Consider the following 21,610-nt stretch of genomic DNA (forward strand, 5'->3'; position numbering starts at 1 on the left):
TCCTGCTATATATCGCCTGAGACTATGGACAGAGCATTACCGTGAGTGGCCGAGCTTTTAATTAATTTGATGTTTTGCTAAGCTTTTATAGTGGTAACACAGCAATACAGTGCTTTTATTCGGTGTGAACATGCACAAAAGGAGCACGCAGCAAGAAGCTTTTAGCATTGGATTAACCTTTCTAACGAATCGCACATTCAAATTGTAATAACTTTTCAACGCAACAATGTAATCCTAATAATTCTGGATTTCAGACAAATTGATCTACCAAGTCAACTGAGATTGGTACAAAATCAGAAGGGTTATGTACAAGACACGACCACAAGGTTGACCTTGGACAACGTAATAACATCGTTACGATGTTTTTGGCGTAACTAAGCGACTGTGTTTTGTACATCGAAAAAATTTCTTGTAAGATCAGTTTTTTTTTGTATGGAAAGTTGGTCTTGAAATTAACCGATTTGTTTTCAATAATACGTTATCCTTATCACGAACAGCAGCAAAACCAAATGAGAATTTTGAGATAAAGTTTCATTTGACTACTACTGATGCCATCCATGCGAATGAATTTTTTGCACGCGCGCTCGTGATTCTGCGATCGACGGAAACTTTCTTTGAACAAAACTCGTCTCGGCTCAACCTTCCCTTGTATAGAATGGTGGTCCTGAGAAGAACCGATTAAGTTCCAATAATGCGCCTCCCGAATCACTAAAAGCTACCATTACAGAGTCCAACACGTGCTTGTGATTCTTCTGCCGAAGATACATTTCTGCTGTCGTCAAGCGATGATCATTTGCACTTTGAAAAACATTTGTTTCGGCTCAACCTTTTCTACTATAAAATTGAGGTTCTGAGAAGAACCGATTTATTTCCAATATGCGCTCCAGTTCCTGAACCATGCGATAAAATTTCACTGGAGTGCTACTGATGCCGACGATAGCCATTCGATAGTTGTCCACAGAACCGCTACAGATGCAGAAACCACCGTCATCGATGCAGGGACCTATACGCGCGAGCGCGAAACATGGATCTTTTTAAACCCACAGAAAATGAAACAGTGCGAATAAATTCAATATCTCGGTTCGGTATGGGCGGATTGCGCTGGAATTTTGACACAAATTACACAAATTGACACAATTGACACGATTAAGTTCACTACACGACGCTACAAGACCTCGTTTCACCCTAATGCAGCGGTTCTCAACCTGGGGTACCTCGGACAAAAATGCGTAATGGCGGATGAATTACAATTTTAATAGTTATGTCACAATAGTTGGCTTTGTACCACTGTGATTGTTGAGGAGAGTGTGGAATGCAAAAGAATAAGCGTGTCTATATCAGGGTATTGATGATGATTGTGCACAACACTGTTAAGAATATGTTTCTTGACTAAAATCTAGAGTCTACAGATTCGCACTCTTCGTTTTAAGAGGTTCGGAAACATTTTTTCAAGAGGCCCGAAAGCCTTCTTTAATGCTTTTTTTCCATAAACTATTTTTTCTGCTTCCTTTTAAAGCTTCGGAAGGATATTTTTAAGGGACTTGGAATGCATTTTTCAACAGGCTCAAAAGTCTTTGAAGTCTCCTTTCTAGAGGCCCGGAAGTCTTCTTTAGGGCTTCCTTCTTAAAACTTTCTTTTTTTCTCCTTTTTTTAAAAGGCTCGGAAAGCTTTTTTCGAAAGGCTTGGAAGGCTCCTTTCAACATGCTCGGAAGCCCTCCCTTAAGGAGGCACGGAATTCTTCTTTCAAGAGGGGTTGCAAGTACTCTCGAAAGTCTCAGAAGCGTCCATTCAAGATACTTCGAAGCATCCTTTCAAATGGCTTGAAAGCCTTCTTTGGAAACCTCGGAAAACTTCCTAGCAACACAAATCTTACTGCTCTGTTTGCAGCAGCATGTGACTCGATTTGGTCGTATATGAGTTACAGAAACTCGTGTATGGCAAGTGTGCTACTCGGGCTCTTGTTAAAAGCTCGAAAGCCTTCTTTCAAGAGGCTCGAAAGCCTCCTTTCAACAGGCTTGGAAGCCTTCTTTTAAAAGGCTTGGAATACTCCTTTCAAAAGTTTAGGCAGCCTTCTTTCGAGTGGTTTGGAAGCCTCCTTTCGAAATGCTTGAAGCCTCGGATTTTCTCTTTCAAGAGGCTTGGAAGCGTCCATTCAAGATACTCCAATGCGTCCTTTTAAGTGGCTAAAAAGCCGCCATTCAAGCGGCTCGGAAGGCTCAAAAGTGTTTATTCAAGATAATACGAAGCCTCTTTTCAGAGGGCTCAAAAGCCGCCATTCAATAGGCTCGGAGAACTCTTTTCAAGAAGCTTGGAATCCTCCTTCCAAGAGCTTGAAAACCTCCCATCAAAATGCACGAAATTCAAGAGACTTGGGTGCGTATTTTCAAGAGGCTCAGAAGCTTCCTTTCAATGTATTCAGAAGCCTCCTTTCAATTGACTCGGAAGCCTTCCATAAAATGGCTCGTAAGGTCTTTCAAGAGCTCGAAAGCGTACTACCCTTGAAGGGGGTAAGAAGCCTTCTTTCAAGAGGCTCGGAATCCTCTCTTCAAGGGGCTCGGAATTCTATTTCCAAGAAGCTTGGAAGCATACTTTCAAGGAGCCTAGAGGCGCCCTCTCAATATGCTCGTAAGCCCCCTTTTAAGTGGCTCGAAAACCGTCTTTCAAGAGACTCGGAACCCTCTCTTCAAGAGGCTCGAAAGAGGCGTGGAATCCTAATTTCAAGAGGCTCGGACGCCTCCTTTCAATACGCTCGGAAGGCTTCAATAGTCAAAAAAGTTCTGTGTTCTGTTTGAAAGAAAATTAAAATTTCATAAAAGTTTATATATTCCGTTAGTTTTCAGGTCCATTTATCATACCACTTAAGGTCTGAGGGAAGGGTTTTCTGTTAAAAAAGCACGTGGTAGCACTCTCTGAGAGAGAAAATTGCCCAATTCAGCCCGCCAGAATGATGCTGTCAGTGTCGCCAAAATTATTTCATCATTATGCAGTTTACAATTGCTTGAGAATTTGCCGTAAACGGAGAACAAAAGGAATTGGCAACAATGGGGAAGAAATTTATCACTCATGCAGCACGGTGTGTTTGTCCGAAGAGGCTTATTTTCAAAAAATCAGTATCTCTAAAACAATCACTACACGAAAGTATAGGTTTTCCTTTTTCACGTAAGTGCATTTTTAAAATGTTCTATCGGGGGTCATTTTTCCATACATTTTTGGGGGGTTAAATCGGCTATCATTTGAGATTTCTATGGAGTTTGCACCAAAAATAGTGAAAAAAATAAAAATTGTTCTAGATCCCCCGATAGAACATTTTAGTTCACCCACTATATGAAAGAGGAGAGCATCTACTTTCACGTGGTGGGTGTTTCAGAGATACTGATTTTTGTAAAATAATGTTTCCCCATAGAGACACCGTGGCAGTGGTTCGGCGAGAGAACAGCAGCAGCGCCGACCAATCACGCAGAGGAAATCAAAATAAACAAACTCCAGCTGGTTTTGGAAAATGAAAACATGCGCCGTTTCTAGAACAACATTAGAAAATATCGTAGGAGGATTTCTGTACAAGGTTTCCACACAAGCTTTGAAAAGTATTTGGGTGATAACAGTGGTGCTGGTGTAAGTAAGACAAATAAGACAAATAAGACAAATAAGACAAATAAGACAAATAAGACAAATAAGACAAATAAGACAAATAAGACAAATAAGACAAATAAGACAAATAAGACAAATAAGACAAATAAGACAAATAAGACAAATAAGACAAATAAGACAAATAAGACAAATAAGACAAATAAGACAAATAAGACAAATAAGACAAATAAGACAAATAAGACAAATAAGACAAATAAGACAATAAGACAAATAAAGACAAATAAGACAAATAAAGACAAATACGACAAATAAGACAAATAAGACAAATAAGACAAATAAGACAAATAAGACAAATAAGACAAATAAGACAAATAAAGACAAATAAGACAAATAAGACAAATAAGACAAATAAGACAAATAAAGACAAATAAGACAAATAAGACAAATAAGACAAATAAGACAAATAAGACAAATAAGACAAATAAGACAAATAAGACAAATAAGACAAATAAGACAAATAAGAAAAATAAGACAAATAAGACAAATAAGACAAATAAGACAAGTAAGACAAGTAAGACAAATAAGACAAATAAGACAAATAAGACAAATAAGACAAATAAGACAAATAAGACATATAAGACAAATAAGACAAATAAGACAAGTAAGACAAATAACACAAATAAGACAAATAAGACAAATAAGACAAACAAGACAAATAAGACAAATAAGGCAAATAAGGCAAATAATACAAATAATACAAATTAAACAAATAAGACAAATAAGATAGATAAGACTAAAAAGAAAAATAAAGTAAGTTCCTCCAGGAGTTCCTTCGGAAGTTCCTCCGGAATTTCCTCCAGCAATTCCTTCGGAAGTTCTTCCAGGAATTGTCTACGAAAGTTCCTCCAAGAAATCTTTCAGAAGTTCCTCCAGGAATTCTTTCAGAAGCTCCTCCAGAAATTCTTTCAGAAGTTCCTCCAGCAATTCTTTCAGAAGTTCCTCCAGGAATTCCTTACGAAGTTCCTCCAGGAATTCCTTCCGAAGTTCCTCCAGGAATTCTTTCAGGAGTTCCTCCAGGAATTCTTTCAGAAGTTATTCCAGGAGCTCCTTCGGAAGTTCCTCCAGGGATTCCTTCGGAAGTTCTTCCAGGAATTCCTTCGGAAGTTCCTCCAGGAATTCCTTAGGAAGTTCCTCCAGCAATTCCTCCGGAAGTTCCTCCAGGAATTCCTGCGGAAGTTCCTCCCGGAATTCCTCAGGAAATTCCTCCAGGAATTCCTCCGGAAGTTCCTCCAGGAATTCCTCCGGAAGTTCCTCCAGGAATTCCTCCGGAAGTTCCTCCAGGAATTCCTCCGGAAGTTCCTCCAGGAATTCCTCCGGAAGTTCCTCCAGGAATTCCTCCAGAAGTTCCTCTAGGAATTCCTCCGGAAGTTCCTCTAGGAATTCCTCCGGAAGTTCCTCCAGAATTCCTCCGGAAGTTCCTCTAGAATTCCTCCGGAAGTTCCTCCAGAATTCCTCCGAAAGTTCCTCCAGGAATTCCTCCGGAAGTTCCTCCAGGAATTCCTCCGGAAGTTCCTCCAGGAATTCCTCCGGAAGTTCCTCCAGGAATTCCTCCGGAAGTTCCTCCAGGAATTCCTCCGGAAGTTCCTCCAGGAATTCCTCCGGAAGTTCCTCCAGGAATTCCTCCGGAAGTTCCTCCAGGAATTCCTCCGGAAGTTCCTCCAGGAATTCCTCCGGAAGTTCCTCCAGGAATTCCTCCGGAAGTTCCTCAGGAATTCCTCGGAAGTTCCTCCAGGAATTCCTCCGGAAGTTCCTCAGGAATTCCTCCGGAAGTTCCTCAGGAATTCCTCCGGAAGTTCCTCCAGAATTCCTCCGGAAGTTCCTCCAGGAATTCCTCCGGAAGTTCCTCCAGGAATTCCTCCGGAAGTTCCTCCAGGAATTCCTCCGAAGTTCCTCCAGGAATTCCTCCGGAAGTTCCTCCAGGAATTCCTCCGGAAGTTCCTCCAGGAATTCCTCCGGAAGTTCCTCAGGAATTCCTCCGGAAGTTCCTCCAGGAATTCCTCCGGAAGTTCCTCCAGGAATTCCTCCGGAAGTTCCTCAGGAATTCCTCCGGAAGTTCCTCAGGAATTCCTCGGAAGTTCCTCCAGGAATTCCTCCGGAAGTTCCTCCAGGAATTCCTCCGGAAGTTCCTCCAGGAATTCCTCGGAAGTTCCTCCAGGAATTCCTCCGGAAGTTCCTCCAGGAATTCCTCCGGAAGTTCCTCCAGAATTCCTCCGGAAGTTCCTCCAGGAATTCCTCCGGAAGTTCCTCCAGGAATTCCTCGGAAGTTCCTCAGGAATTCCTCCGGAAGTTCCTCCAGGAATTCCTCGGAAGTTCCTCAGGAATTCCTCCGGAAGTTCCGGAGGAATTCCTCCGGAAGTTCCTCCAGGAATTCCTCGTGCAGAAGTTCCTCCGGGAATTCCTCATGTGGAAGTTCCTCCAGGAATTCCTCCGGAAGTTCCTCCAGGAATTCCTCCGGAAGTTCCTCAGGAATTCCTCGGAAGTTCCTCCAGGAATTCCTCGGAAGTTCCTCAAGGAACTTCCGGAGGAAAGTTCTGAAGGAACTTCCGGAGGAAAGTTCTGAAGGAACTTCCGGAGGAAAGTTCTGAAGGAACTTCCGGAGGAAAGTTCTGAAGGAACTTCCGGAGGAAAGTTCTGAAGGAACTTCCGGAGGAAAGTTCTGAAGGAACTTCCGGAGGAATTCTGAAGGAACTTCCGGAGGAATTCGAAGGAACTTCCGGAGGAATTCGAAGGAACTTCCGGAGGAATTCCTCGAAGGAACTTCCGGAGGAATTTCGAAGGAACTTCCGGAGGAATTCTGAAGGAACTTCCGGAGGAATTCGAAGGAACTTCCGGAGGAATTCCCGAAGGAACTTCCGGAGGAATTTCGAAGGAACTTCGGAGGAATTCCCGAAGGAACTTCCGGAGGAATTCTGAAGGAACTTCCGGAGGAATTTCGAAGGAACTTCCGGAGGAATTCGAAGGAACTTCCGGAGGAATTCCCGAAGGAACTTCCGGAGGAATTCGAAGGAACTTCCGGAGGAATTCGAAGGAACTTCCGGAGGAATTCCTGAAGGAACTTCCGGAGGAATTCGAAGGAACTTCCGGAGGAATTCGAAGGAACTTCCGGAGGAATTCGAAGGAACTTCCGGAGGAATTCCTGAAGGAACTTCCGGAGGAATTCTGAAGGAACTTCCGGAGGAATTTGAAGGAACTTCGGAGGAATTCGAAGGAACTTCCGGAGGAATTCGAAGGAACTTCCGGAGGAATTCTGAAGGAACTTCCGGAGGAATTCCCGAAGGAACTTCCGGAGGAATTCTGAAGGAACTTCCGGAGGAATTCCTGAAGGAACTTCCGGAGGAATTCCTGAAGGAACTTCCGGAGGAATTTCGAAGGAACTTCCGGAGGAATTCTGAAGGAACTTCCGGAGGAATTCCCGAAGGAACTTCCGGAGGAATTCGAAGGAACTTCCGGAGGAATTCCCGAAGGAACTTCGGAGGAAATTCCCGAAGGAACTTCCGGAGGAATTCTGAAGGAACTTCCGGAGGAATTGAAGGAACTTCCGGAGGAATTCCCGAAGGAACTTCCGGAGGAATTCCAGAAGGAACTTCCGGAGGAATTCTGAAGGAACTTCGGAGGAATTTCTGAAGGAACTTCCGGAGGAATTCGAAGGAACTTCCGGAGGAATTCGAAGGAACTTCCGGAGGAATTTGAAGGAACTTCCGGAGGAATTCCAGAAGGAACTTCGGAGGAATTCCTGAAGGAACTTCCGGAGGAATTCGAAGGAACTTCCGGAGGAATTCTGAAGGAACTTCCGGAGGAATTCGAAGGAACTTCCGGAGGAATTCCTGAAGGAACTTCCGGAGGAATTTCGAAGGAACTTCGGAGGAATTTCGAAGGAACTTCCGGAGGAATTCTGAAGGAACTTCCGGAGGAATTCGAAGGAACTTCCGGAGGAATTCCCGAAGGAACTTCCGGAGGAATTGAAGGAACTTCCGGAGGAATTCGAAGGAACTTCGGAGGAATTCCCGAAGGAACTTCCGGAGGAATTCTGAAGGAACTTCGGAGGAATTCCCGAAGGAACTTCCGGAGGAACCGAAGGAACTTCCGGAGGAATTCCAGAAGGAACTTCGGAGGAATTTCGAAGGAACTTCCGGAGGAATTCCGGAAAGAACTTCCGAAGGAATTCCAGAAGGAACTTCCGGAGGAATTTCAGAAGGAACTTCCGGAGGAATTCCCGAAGGAACTTCCGGAGGAATTCGAAGGAACTTCCGGAGGAATTCCTCGAAGGAACTTCCGGAGGAATTCCTGAAGGAACTTCCGGAGGAATTCGAAGGAACTTCCGGAGGAATTCGAAGGAACTTCCGGAGGAATTCGAAGGAACTTCCGGAGGAATTCGAAGGAACTTCCGGAGGAATTCGAAGGAACTTCGGAGGAATTCGAAGGAACTTCCGGAGGAATTCCTGAAGGAACTTCCGGAGGAATTCGAAGGAACTTCCGGAGGAATTCGAAGGAACTTCGGAGGAATTCCCGAAGGAACTTCCGGAGGAATTCGAAGGAACTTCCGGAGGAATTCGAAGGAACTTCCGGAGGAATTCCCGAAGGAACTTCCGGAGGAATTCTGAAGGAACTTCCGGAGGAATTCCCGAAGGAACTTCCGGAGGAATTCGAAGGAACTTCCGGAGGAATTCCTGAAGGAACTTCCGGAGGAATTCGAAGGAACTTCCGGAGGAATTCGAAGGAACTTCCGGAGGAATTCCCGAAGGAACTTCCGGAGGAATTCCCGAAGGAACTTCCGGAGGAATTCGAAGGAACTTCCGGAGGAATTCTGAAGGAACTTCCGGAGGAATTCGAAGGAACTTCCGGAGGAATTCCCGAAGGAACTTCCGGAGGAATTCTGAAGGAACTTCCGGAGGAATTCGAAGGAACTTCCGGAGGAATTCCCGAAGGAACTTCCGGAGGAATTCTGAAGGAACTTCCGGAGGAATTCCGAAGGAACTTCCGGAGGAATTCTGAAGGAACTTCCGGAGGAATTTGAAGGAACTTCGGAGGAATTCCCGAAGGAACTTCCGGAGGAATTCGAAGGAACTTCCGGAGGAATTTCGAAGGAACTTCCGGAGGAATTCGAAGGAACTTCCGGAGGAATTTCGAAGGAACTTCCGGAGGAATTCTCGAAGGAACTTCGGAGGAATTCCAGAAGGAACTTCGGAGGAATTCTCGAAGGAACTTCGGAGGAATTCGAAGGAACTTCGGAGGAATTCGAAGGAACTTCCGGAGGAATTCCCGAAGGAACTTCCGGAGGAATTCGAAGGAACTTCGGAGGAATTCGAAGGAACTTCCGGAGGAATTCCCGAAGGAACTTCCGGAGGAATTCCGAAGGAACTTCCGGAGGAATTCCGAAGGAACTTCCGGAGGAATTCTGAAGGAACTTCCGGAGGAATTCCCGAAGGAACTTCGGAGGAATTCTGAAGGAACTTCCGGAGGAATTCGAAGGAACTTCCGGAGGAATTCCCGAAGGAACTTCCGGAGGAATTCTGAAGGAACTTCCGGAGGAATTCGAAGGAACTTCCGGAGGAATTCCCGAAGGAACTTCCGGAGGAATTCCCGAAGGAACTTCGGAGGAATTCGAAGGAACTTCCGGAGGAATTCGAAGGAACTTCGGAGGAATTCCGAAGGAACTTCCGGAGGAATTCCCGAAGGAACTTCCGGAGGAATTCCCGAAGGAACTTCCGGAGGAATTCCCGAAAGAACTTCCGGAGGAATTCCCGAAGGAACTTCCGGAGGAATTCCCGAAGGATCTTCCGGAGGATTTCCCGAAGGAACTTCCGGAGGAATTCCTGAAAGAACTTTCGGAGGAATTCCAGAACGAACTTCCGGAGGAATTCCCGAAGGAGCTGCCGGAGGAATTCGCGAAGGAACTTCTGGAGGAATTCCCGAAGGAACTTCCGGAGGAATTCCCGAAGGAATTCCCGAAGGAACTTCCGGATAATTTCCGAAGGAACTTCCGGAAAAATTCCCGAAGGAACTTCCGGAGGAATACCCGAAGGAACTTCCGGAGGAATTCCCGAAGAAACTTCCGGAGGAACTACCGAAAGAACTTCCGGAGGAATTCCCGAAAGAACTTCCGGAGGAATTCCCGAAGGAACTTGCAGAGGATTTCCCGAAGGAACTTCCGGGAGAACTCCCGAAGGAACTTTCGGAGGAATTCCCGAAAGAACTTCCGGAGGAGTTCCCGAAGGAACTTCCGTAGGAATTCCCGAAGGAACTTCCGGAGGAATTCCCGAAGGAACTTCCGGAGAAATTCTCGAAGGAACTTCCGGAGGAATTCCCGAAGGAACTTCCGGAGGAATTCTCATAGGAACTTCCGGAGGAATTCCCGAAGGAGCTTCCGGAGGAATTCGCGAAGGAACTTCCGGAGGAATTCTCGAAGGAACTTCCGGAGGAATCCCCGAAGGAACTTCCGGAGGAATTCCCGAAGGAACTTCCGGATGAATTTCCGAAGGAACTTCCGGTGGAATTCACGAAGGAACTTCCGGAAGAATTCCCGAATGAACTTCCGGAGGAACTCCCGAAGGAACTTCAGGAGGAATTCCCATAGGAACCCCTGAAGGAATTCCCGAAGGAACTTCTTAATGAATTTCCGAAGGAACTTCCGGTGGAATTCACGAAGGAACTTCCGGAAGAATTCCCGAATGAACTTCCGGAGGAACTCCCGAAGGAACTTCAGGAGGAATTCCCATAGGAACCCCTGAAGGAACTTCCGAAGGAACTCCTGGAAGAACTTCCGAAGGAGTTCCTGGATGAACTTCCGAATGAAGTCCTGGAAAAACTTCCGGGGAATTCCTTGAGGAACTTCCGAAGGAATTCCTGGAGGAACTTCCGAAAAAAATCCTGGAACAAGTTCCGAAGGAATTTCTGGAGGAACTTTCAAAGGAACTCTTGTCGGGTTTTTCGAAGGAATTCCTGGCGGAACTTCCGAAGAAATTCCTGGAGGAACATCCGAAGGAATTTCTGGAGAAAATTCCGAAGGAATTCCTAGAGGAAATTCCTGATGAATTCCAAGAGGTACTTCCGGAAGAATTCCTGGAGAAACTTCCGAAGGAATTTCTGGAGAAACTTCCGAAGGAATTCCTGTAGAAATTTTCGAAGGAATTACTGGAGAAACTTCTGAAGGAATTCCTGGAGAAACTTCCAAAGGAATTTCTGGATAAACTTCCGAAGGAATTTCTGCAGTAACTTCCGAAAGAATTTCTGGAGGATCTTCCGAAAGAATTCCTGGATAAATTTGGGAGAAATTCCTGGAGAAACTTCCGAAGAAATTCCTGGAAGAACTTCTGAAGGAATTCCTGGAGAAACTTCCGAAGGAATTCCTGGAGGAACTTCCGAAAGAATTTCTGGAGGAACTTCCGAAGGAATTCCAGAAGGAACTTCCGGAGGAATTACTGGAGGAATTTCGGGAGGAATTCCAGGAGGAACTTCCGGAGGAATTACTGGAGTATCTTCCGGAGTAATTCCTGGAGAAACTTCCGAAGGAACTCCTGGAGGAACTTCCAGAGGAATTTTTGTAGAAACTTCCGGAGGAATTCCATGAGGATTTACTGGAGGAATTTCCGGAGGAATTACTGAAGCAACTTCCGGAGTAATTCCTGGAGGAACTTCTGGAGGATTTCCTGGAGGAATTTACGGAGGAACTTCCGGAGGAATTCCCGGAGGTACTTCCGGAGGAACTTCTGGAGGAATACCTGGAGTGACTTCCGTAGGAATTTGTCTTGATTATCTTATTTGTACTGTTTGTCTTAGTTGCTTTATTTGTCTCTTTTATTTTGCTTATTTGTTCTATTATTATTTGTCTTATTTGTTTTATTTATTTTCGATTATTTATCTCATCAAATTCCAATATTTGATTTCAATTTATATATTTGGTATCCTCGTGTTCACAAATAGGAATACGCTTTTTTCTAGTGTCACGCTAGATACAAAGTTGACGGACTTTCTACACTGCAAAAAACTTTCACGTAGCATTTACCTGAAAAGACACGTAGATATTTTCCACCTGTTTTTTCAGGTAAAAGCTACGTGAATTAGAATGTCAGTTTTGATTTAAGTGATTCAGGTGAAATGTACCTGATTTTCACGTAACTTTAACCGTATACGATTAACGTAGAATTTACGTGACTTTCATTTGAATTTTATTGATTTTTCAGGTAGATTCAAATTCGATGCCCAATACTTTTATGTTTACTCTTTTAAAATAAATAAGCTTAAAAATATTCCAAAAAAAATGTTTGCAAAGCATTAATGACTACAGATGAGCTTTTCGGGAGATTTCAAACCGGTCTGACGACTGAAGTCTTCAATCCAGACTTTTACCGCCAACTATGTAACTATGTTTGTGCTTTTACTGTAGCCGTTAATGCTTGAAACTTTTCACATTATGCTAAAACACTTTTATTTGTCACAACCATAATTCTAAAATATTCTTCTTGGACATGTATTACTAATATTTGTTCTGATGATTAAGTAGCGTCATTCTTCCCAGTCAAATTTGGCCATCGTTTGGCTGAAATCTTCGTCGTGAGAGCATTTCCGGATTCTGGAATCATTTTATTTCAATAGAGTTTAGAAATAGTTTTTTGAAATATCAGAAACTTATACTTACGTAAGACATAAGCGCAATGATTGTGTATATAAGCCACAAGTTGCCTAACAATATTCAATTAAAATACTGATGTCGCCAAACTAATGTTGAAAAGGATTTCTGGCCTTGGCTGGATCTCCTCTTATGACGCCATATTGTATATTGACACTAATTTTATTTACAGTCATGTCAGGTATAGTTTACCAAAAATTCACGTAGATTTTACCTGTAATTTTGGTGGAGATTACCTTCCTAGTGGTGAACTGTACGTTCGTCATATGAAATGCATCTTATCCGTTCTCTCGAAGCTTTACCTGAATATTCAGGTAGAATGTACGTGCACGATCCGTTCAGTGTACCGCTCTCATTGCTCCTTTCCTGCCGTGCGCCACAAGAAAATGTGCTGTTGGCTGCTCTCCCGAAATGGTAACTTTTGTATGGAATTTAAAAAACTTGGTTGAAGTAAAAAGAGCTTCCTGCTAAATTTATTGCGGTGACATATACTTTTTATTACATCAAAATGATCGTTGGAAAAATTCAAAACTTTTGTCAGTTGGGTTTTGCGAAATTCGGTTCCTTTGTGCCTCAAATCATCGGAGAGAGGTACTGAGAAGCGAAAATTTCAGTTCTACAATAGTTCAGTATTTAGAGCTTAATTCAAATTTGGGAAATAGTAGGTCCATGAAATTTTGTAGGAACATTCCTTGATAAATTTCAAAGATATTGTCAGTTGGGATAAGCGAAATGCGTTCCCAATTCCGAGTTATAGACATTTTAGTACGAAAATAGTGCTCTACCGCGAGAGAGCTTCCCTCAGACCTTAAGAGTTACGTTACGATTATTTTCATTTACAGCAAAATCATAGGGGGTACCTCAATTAATACAAAAGTTTGTAGGGGTACCTCTCAAGAAAAAGGTTGAGAAACGCTGCCCTAATGCATTGTTATGTAATTCGAGGTAACAAATAATCGACAAAACATAACACATTTGACCTCAAATTTGGCCAAAAACCGTGTTATGTGAGCTCTGAGTGCTGCACGATGTTGGGAATTGAGATCTTGCTGATTTTACACCAAGTTCTCATATTCCTCAAATCGCTTATTTTACTAGTCCGATCTAGAATTTTCCAGAGAATCGAGTGGAGTTATTGTTGTCCCCCTTAAATATTGCTCATTTTAGCCCACGTTCTATTATATTCTACACGGACAAAAATGAAAAAGCCAATTAGATTAATATTTAATCTTTTTCAAGCTTTTTCCACTTTTAATTCTACCGACACCTATTCGTTAATATTGCTTGAATTTATTTCCAATCATTACAATGCTTTGTCGAACTTTAATATATCTCATGCTTCTACATTATTATTTTTACTTTGAGCTTGTCATTTTTTGCGCTTCGGCACACTTGCAGGTATTGAGCATAAGTTTTTGAAAAATAATTTGCTGACCAGTTCCTGCTGTATTTGTATATGATGGTGAGTAATAATAAAATATCAATATGGTTTCAGTTTCAATAAATCTAAAACTTCACAGATACCTCCAATGGATCAAATCCAGCGATGGATAGTTTTTATCCAACTTGAAAGCCATGGCACCGTCGTCCTACGCAATGATCTCCCGTTGCAGAAAGTACAAGAAAAAACTTTGATCATCAACAACTACAAGAGGTCCACAATATCGCAACATAATCTCATCTCTTGGGGCAAACATTTCCGACAAAACGGCCTTTACATCTGGAGCAAGTGGCAAAGAAACGACTATTAGGCGGAAGAATGAAGTTTGCACCTGTATCATCAAACCATTGTCGTCAGCGAATATTTTCAATTAAAAATAGTTACTTTGTGCGAAAATCTTTTCTAAAGGGATATAATAAATGTAAATAAACATTTTTTCTCCTAATTTTCAGCTTCCTTTTTTCTTCAAAGTAAAATAGTTTTTATTCTCCTTTGAAATAAAATCATTTGCAGGATAAATTAAGATTAATCTTCCGTAGATAAAAGTGGGATAAGCATTATCAATGATTAAATTCTGATTAAGCATTCACGAATTATTATTATTTTAAGCATTCCAATGAGTGGATAGATCGAATATGCTTTTAGATTAAAATATAATCTTTTTAGCTTTTTTAATTTTATCCGTGTAACTATTATCCAAAAGGCCAAGCTCTTCTGGAAGGCATAAAAATAAGGGGAATTAGGGTAAAACGAGGTCAAACAGCTTTTATCAACACGTTAGTGGTATTCGAGACCTCTCCGAGAGAATCAAATAAGATTTTCCATTAATTAATTCGATGTTTTGAAATCTTTTGGGGAAAATCGGCTAAAATGGGCCATTTTGTTAATTGGAGGCCACGAAACAATTAGAATAATTAGAACAATAATATCTTGATGTAGATCATTTCAATTTCAAAGATCATTTGAAGTCCGAGAAATTACTTTCCAGCAGCTTATTTGACTAAATCGTAAGTTCAGGGGAGAATCGGGAAAAATAGGCTAAATTTGAAATATGTCACGTACAAAAACTGGATCTTTTGGCATAAAGTCATTTGGCATAACGCCATTTGACATAAAGGCCATTTGGTATAATGGTCATTTGGCATAAAGGACATTTGGCATAACGGACATTTGGCATAATGTGGAACTGTTAAAGGGAAAGGGTTATTTGATGTGTTCTTCATATAGTCAGAGTAGATCGAGGATATGTTCTAATAGATTTTAACTGATGATAGACGTTTTTCGGAAGTACGGACAAATGAAGCGGCAGAACTACTTCCGAAGAAGGGATCACATCCGACATTGACTTAATCCCGGAAAACGCCTAAACTAAAAAAAAGAATCTTGATTCCCCTTGCTTGATTCCGGACAACTACTTTTGAATGGATCAAATCCAAGATTGTCTCAACCTACTTTCAAAGAAGGAATCACATCCTCCATTGCCTTACCCCGGGTCAACGCCCGGGATTAAATTCACCATCTTATTCCAGGAAAACGCCTGCATCCAAAGGACGAATCACATCTACCATTACCGTATTCTGGATAAACTTCTATTTCCATAAAAGGAATCACTTTTACTTTTGAAGAAGGAATCAAATCCACCATTGCCTTATTGCGGGCAAACGCCTACTTTTAAAGAAAAGATCACATCCACCATAGCCTTAATCCAAGCAAGCGACTACTTTTAAAAAAACAACTTACAGCTAATACAGTTCGATGTACCGTTTTCTCAATAACTTTTGAACGCAACGTTCGATCGTTATCAAATTCAATAGTGATCAACTAGGCTCTACCACCTTTCGAAAGCAACTTGTTGCGAGAAAATCGGTTAAGTATTATTCTATGAAAAGTTGTCTAATGTTTTAATTAGTTTTTGTACACACACATACACACACGCACACACATATATATACACACATACATACACACGGACAGACAGATATTTGCTCAGTTCGTCGAGCTGAGCTGAGCCGGTACATAACACTATGGGTCCCCTAGACTTGTATAAAAAGTTCGGATTCGGAGTGAAATGATAGCCTTTCGGTACAACTTTGTTGTACAAGAAAGGCAAAAAGATTGCATACACCATTTCCTTAATTCTGCCAAGCGCTTATCTTAAAGAAGAAATCCCTTCTAAAGAAGGGATCACATTTATCATCGCCTTATGCCGAGCAATAGTCTTCATTTTAAGAAGAGATCACATCCATAATTGCCTTAATTCGAGCAAGCGCTTACTTTTGAAGAATGGATCACATCCACCATTGCCTCAACCAGGCAAGCGTCTATTATTAAAGAAGGGATCACATCAACCATTTCCTTAATCCGGTCAAACGCCTACTTGTAGAAGGGATCATAATCACTGTTGCCCTAATCCTTCTATTATTAAAGAAGTGATCACATCCACCATTGCATTGCCCTGATCCGGGCGATGGCCTACTTTTAAAGAGGGGGTCATATCCATCATCGCCTTATGCCGGACAAACGCCTTTTTTGAAGAAAAGATCACATCCACCATTGCCTTAATACGAGCAAACGCTTATTTTATAGAAAGAGGTGGCATCCACCATTTGCTTAATCCGGGCAAGCGCTTATTTTTAAAGAAGAGATAACATCCACCAGTGCCTTAATTCGAACAAACGCCTACTTTTAAAAAGGGATTACATCCACCATTGCATTAACCGGGCAATCGCTTACTTAAAAACCATTGCCTATTTTTAAAAAAGAGATCACATCTACCATTGCCGGGCAAAAACATCCCGATAGATGCTTTATTTCCAATGGAGATATAACATTTATCATTGCTTCACACACGCTTTCTTTGAAAAGATTATGTCTTTTTGATATTATTATCAAGCTGTGTTATATTCACCATTCCGTGTTTTTTCAGCACTATTTAGTCTAGAAAATAATTTCATGAACATAAAAAAATATGCCATACACGCTAAAAATGAACTACTCAAAATTGAGTCGAATCCGACTCATTTTCATTAAAAACGGGACAACTCAAAATTTGAGTAAAAGATACTACTTCAATAAAATGATGATTGCACTTAAACTAGGAGTCTGTTTGTCGTAAAATGCACTTAGATAGATAGATAAACTTGATTCGCATCTGTCGTATTAAAAATTGATGGAAGGCCAAGCTTAACTTTCGCGAAATCATCATTTTATTGAAGTAGTATCTTTTACTCAAATTTTGAGTTGTCCCGTTTTTAATGAAAATGAGTCGGATTCGACTCAATTTTGAGTAGTTCATTTTTAGCGTGTATGTCCATTATGCCAAATTACCCTCACTTGTTTCGCTGTTCTCAATTATGCCAAATGCCCGTTATGCCAAATGGCCTTTATGCCAAATGACCTTATCCAAATGGCGTTATGCCAAATGACTTTATGCCAAACGTCCCGCTCCCCACTTGAGTTATATTTGAGTCCTTTCCGGGAGCGGCAAATAAAGCTTTCCTTTGATTAATACGCTTTTATGATGTATTTAGGGGAAAATCGGGCAATATGGGCCCTTTCCATTGGTTTGTCTGCAGTGAAAATATCATCAATCGATTCCTAGGATTTTTGTTACATACGTATGGGTCTTTTTCGGACCTCTAAAATAGCGGCATCTAAATAAGTAGCGTTACGGGCCCTTTTATTCCCACTGTGCGTTGTCCAGCGTCAAAATCAGAATCTTGAGAGAAAGTTTCACTTGACTGCTACTGACAGCATGCATGCGAATGAGCTTTGCAGCGTCTGTTTCCGACGCATTTTCAATTCAGCTGACGAAGGCAACTTTTTGCTGTCGGCAAGCGATTATGCCCCTCTTCCCCTCTTATAACCCCTCTTCCCCCTAAGTAACACACTCTGTGTAAAAAAAATTGGGTTAATTCCAATATGCATGTTAAAAAAACTCGTGAATTAGAAAATCTGTGTAAAAAAACCATCGAAAAATTTTCGAAGTCCTTTTCAAAGGAAAAGGAAGCATTTACTGATAAGTGAAAAGTTTCTCATTCTATTTGATTGACACAAACTTAGAAACTGGCTATTGTTGATGTGGGCTCGATGAGTGGAATCCGGAAATTGGTGTTTGGCGCCATTTTAAACTTCAAGATGACCGACTTCCGATTTGCTAAAATTACTTGCAATATGGGCATTGCCGAAATAGGGTCAATGAGATTCTTGAGTTTTAATGAAATTGACGAATTGCTGAATAAATTTCCAAAACCCATCGAAAGGCGCTATTGACGTTCAAAATCTTACATGATTTCGTTACGGTAGATTCTGATTTGACATTGACACCCAGTACCTTCGGGTGAGACGTTGTCCAACATAAAAAAAAACATTGTAGAGGTCGCTGAAACAAATAAAAACAGGATGTATCTTCCCCGATTCACAATAAAATAGAAATATCTCACAGCATTAATTTATTGAATTGTACAAATTTTAACAGCTTGTCGTAAAAAAAATCAATCAATAATTGATGGAAGATCCATAAAATATACCATAGAGAACAAGTTTCGAGTTCAACGAGCATCATTTCTCGATGCATTTCAAGCCAATGAACGATGCTTTCAGATGCACAGTCTATCGTGTGCGCACCGTTCGTATCATGAATAAATTGATTGCAATCAGACCTCCGTCATTGGTCGTCCTGTCGGAAAGTGAAACGAATGAACCAACCTCAAATCCCACTGCCCGAAATATTTCGCTTCCTACTGCATATTGCAGGAGCGTCGTAGTCTGGTCTATGTTGTCTGCACTTCTCGCACTAGTTTTCAAAATTCCACCACATTCGTTTGCCGAGGAAGAGATACAACCGCCCACACGTTTATGTCGCCATTCGTCTATTATGTTAATCTGATCGATTTCCAAATTCACATGCCACCGCAAACCAGGCGATCCGTCGTCGGTGTAGTGAGGTAAAGTTGCCAGTGGAAAGCAGTTCTATAGTGTGCCAGTAGCGGATATGTCGGGGGAGAGTTGTGCATCGCGAATTACAAGGCCTAGAGCTCATTAATTGATACAGCCATAATAATGTGGCAATTTACATCGTCTTTTGCTTGAAGTTCCAAAGACTAAAAATAGCCAAGGTTGTAGCCCGAGTAGAAACGACTACGTAACGCGACGCAACGAACCTACGCGCTTACTCAGGCTTCGCCCAACCGCTGAAACATCGACTTATTTTTAGCAAATTTTCATACTCCCATATACTAAAACCGCGACGGTTTGATACCAAGGCCGATATCATTTTTGAGTAGGTTTACGAAAGGCTACCGAAAGTTAACGACTGGTACTGTTTGTAACACACTCCCCTATTTATTCTGGAAATGGAAAATGGCAAGTTCTCCGCACCGTCAAAGCGATAGCCTGCCAGTCAGACACGATCGAAACTGACGACTGATGGAATGCTACCAAGGACAAAGATGTAGGAAGATATTCCATTGCTGACTAAAGGGGAGGGCGATGGTGATTATGGTCCGGGGGAAGATGCAAGAGAATTTGCGCTATGACGAGTTTCGTGCTCGTGTGCATCAACAGTGACATGTACCGTTGACAAATATTTGCATTTCTCATAAAATTTGCACATACGGGGATTTTCTAGCGAGATGAGCGTCCAACGGACGGTGATTGGAATGCTGTCGAAGAATGGGGAGGAGGGTGGCCGGCAGTATGGAATGTAAACGGTAAAAGGAATCGCTGGGAAAGGGCACAATTGATTTGATTGTGGGATAGGATGATGACCCACTAACATGTTGATTATCGGAAGGAGCATTGTGTTGCTCTTGCAAATCATCTAGATTTTATAATTTTCAAAGTTTTTTTTTACAATTGCGGCTCTTGAGCTTAGCATTATAGTCGGTGCCACCAAAACTCGAACGCAGTGTAACTATCTGCAAATTATTCAAATTATGATTAGTCTTAGTGAACGTTTGAATTCGGTTTCCATTTGACAAAAGGGAAAGGAGTTCCATCTCATCGAAATTTATTCAAATCTATTATTAGATATAGCCCATCTCGAAAACAAGAGCCAGCAGAACAGCGAATTTATCACTGCGACATTTGACATCATCTCACAATTATTTTAAATATCTGTGAAGCACCCACCTCAGACCCCTAGACCACAATCCACATCGGAGGTGATGAAGCGGCCCCCGAACACGGTCAATCCCCGTGCCCAATCATCCATTTTCCAGTCATTTGAATTCGAAGATTCCAACTCAATCAACCGAAAAATCTAATCCCATTTCATAAGTCAAGTAATTTTAGCAAAATAATTCAGATATCATTATATATCGTATCATAATAAATTCGCATTTGACACTCCATACACATGACTATTATTTTGCCCCATCCACTTCACCATCAAACAACCCAAGGTTTGGCTTTTATCCTCTAATCTCAGATCAATTATCGCGTATTCTCTCTGTAATATCTCCATCCAACCAATTTTCACGTGTGACTTGCTAACCATGCCGTGCGGTTCATTCGTACATATTGCACGAGACGTTTGGTGTTTGAGCTCGTTTTTTATTCTTCTGAAAAAGCTTTTTGGTCGTAGGTGCTTCGCTTTCGCCTTTGAACTTTTGAGCTCTCCGCTGGGAAGTCCTCACGTGCATTCATTCTCTTTCTCTAATGAGAAACCACACACACCAAAAACACCACCCCCATGTGTGTAAAACATGCCACCGGGGGGCAACAGGGGAAACAGCAGTATCAGCAGCCAAGTCGGTGGTCGGTGGAGCTTCTCTTTTATTCAGCGGTGCAAGCTGGTGTAAAAATCATATAAGGACGCCTTCATGCATTCACGGGGCTTTTCTTTGCTCGTTGAACGTCCTCAAACCAACAGAAGCAAGCAGTCCTCGGAAACCGCCAAGCCAAGATCGAGAGACTGGCAACCATCCGGCGGCGGCACACGGCCGAGCGGTACCTAAGGATTGTGGTGACTCGAGCTCGGTTCGTTCGGTGGTGCAAAACGCTTCCATGCACTGTAATTTATTATAATTTTTCTTCTCTAGCCCACATACGGGTGCTTCTGGAGGTTGTCAGACCTATATTGCTCTCTATGGGAGGCGTCTTCTGCTTTTTGCCCTCAGCAGCCGCAACCAACGCCCGCAACATCGCCGTTCCAACAGAAGTAGACAAGTTGCTTGTGAATGGAGCGAGCACCCAGTTACCTTACCAGTGCGCTGCATGTGTGTCGCTTGGAGAAACGATTGAATTTCCATTTTCACTTTTGAACTGTATGTACGTACTCAACCGTGCTGTTAGTGGGAAAACATGTGCTGTGCAATTGTGCATGCGGTCGGAGTTTCTCACTTTCATTATATGAGAAATCATTTTGTTTATGTGCTGTTTTATGTTTGACGAGACGTTACTGCTTAGTCTTCTTCTTTCTGTCTATCTTTCCTTCACTTTCCGTGTACTCCTTTTCTTTATCTATTCATTTCATTAATGTCCTTTTTTGTTTTCTTATAAAGATAAAACAAATCCTAAGCTTTCTTCTTTTTTCATATTATCATTCTCCTTTTTTTTTGAAGATTTTTCGGCTATGCAGTCTGGTTTATTAGAACAAATTTTTTAAATTTTGTCCAACGTTTGTTCGATGTCTTCTTCAGAAGACATCGAACCCGATGTCGAAACGTTGGACAAAATTTAAAAAAAAATTTTTCTGATAAACCAGACTGCATAGCCGAAAAATCTCAAAAATTAACACTACAGTCGAAGTCAACAACTGATTATCATTCTCCTATAAACAAACGGCGTACTTTATATTTTTGATAATTGGTTAATGAGGATTTCCGGTATTTTTCTTTCTCACAGAGCTGTTTATTGAATTTATTGAACATTATTTATTGAAAAAATCACAT

The sequence above is a fragment of the Armigeres subalbatus genome, chromosome 2 (genome assembly GCF_024139115.2).
Source record: "Armigeres subalbatus isolate Guangzhou_Male chromosome 2, GZ_Asu_2, whole genome shotgun sequence".
Taxonomy (NCBI): Eukaryota; Metazoa; Arthropoda; class Insecta; order Diptera; family Culicidae; genus Armigeres; species Armigeres subalbatus.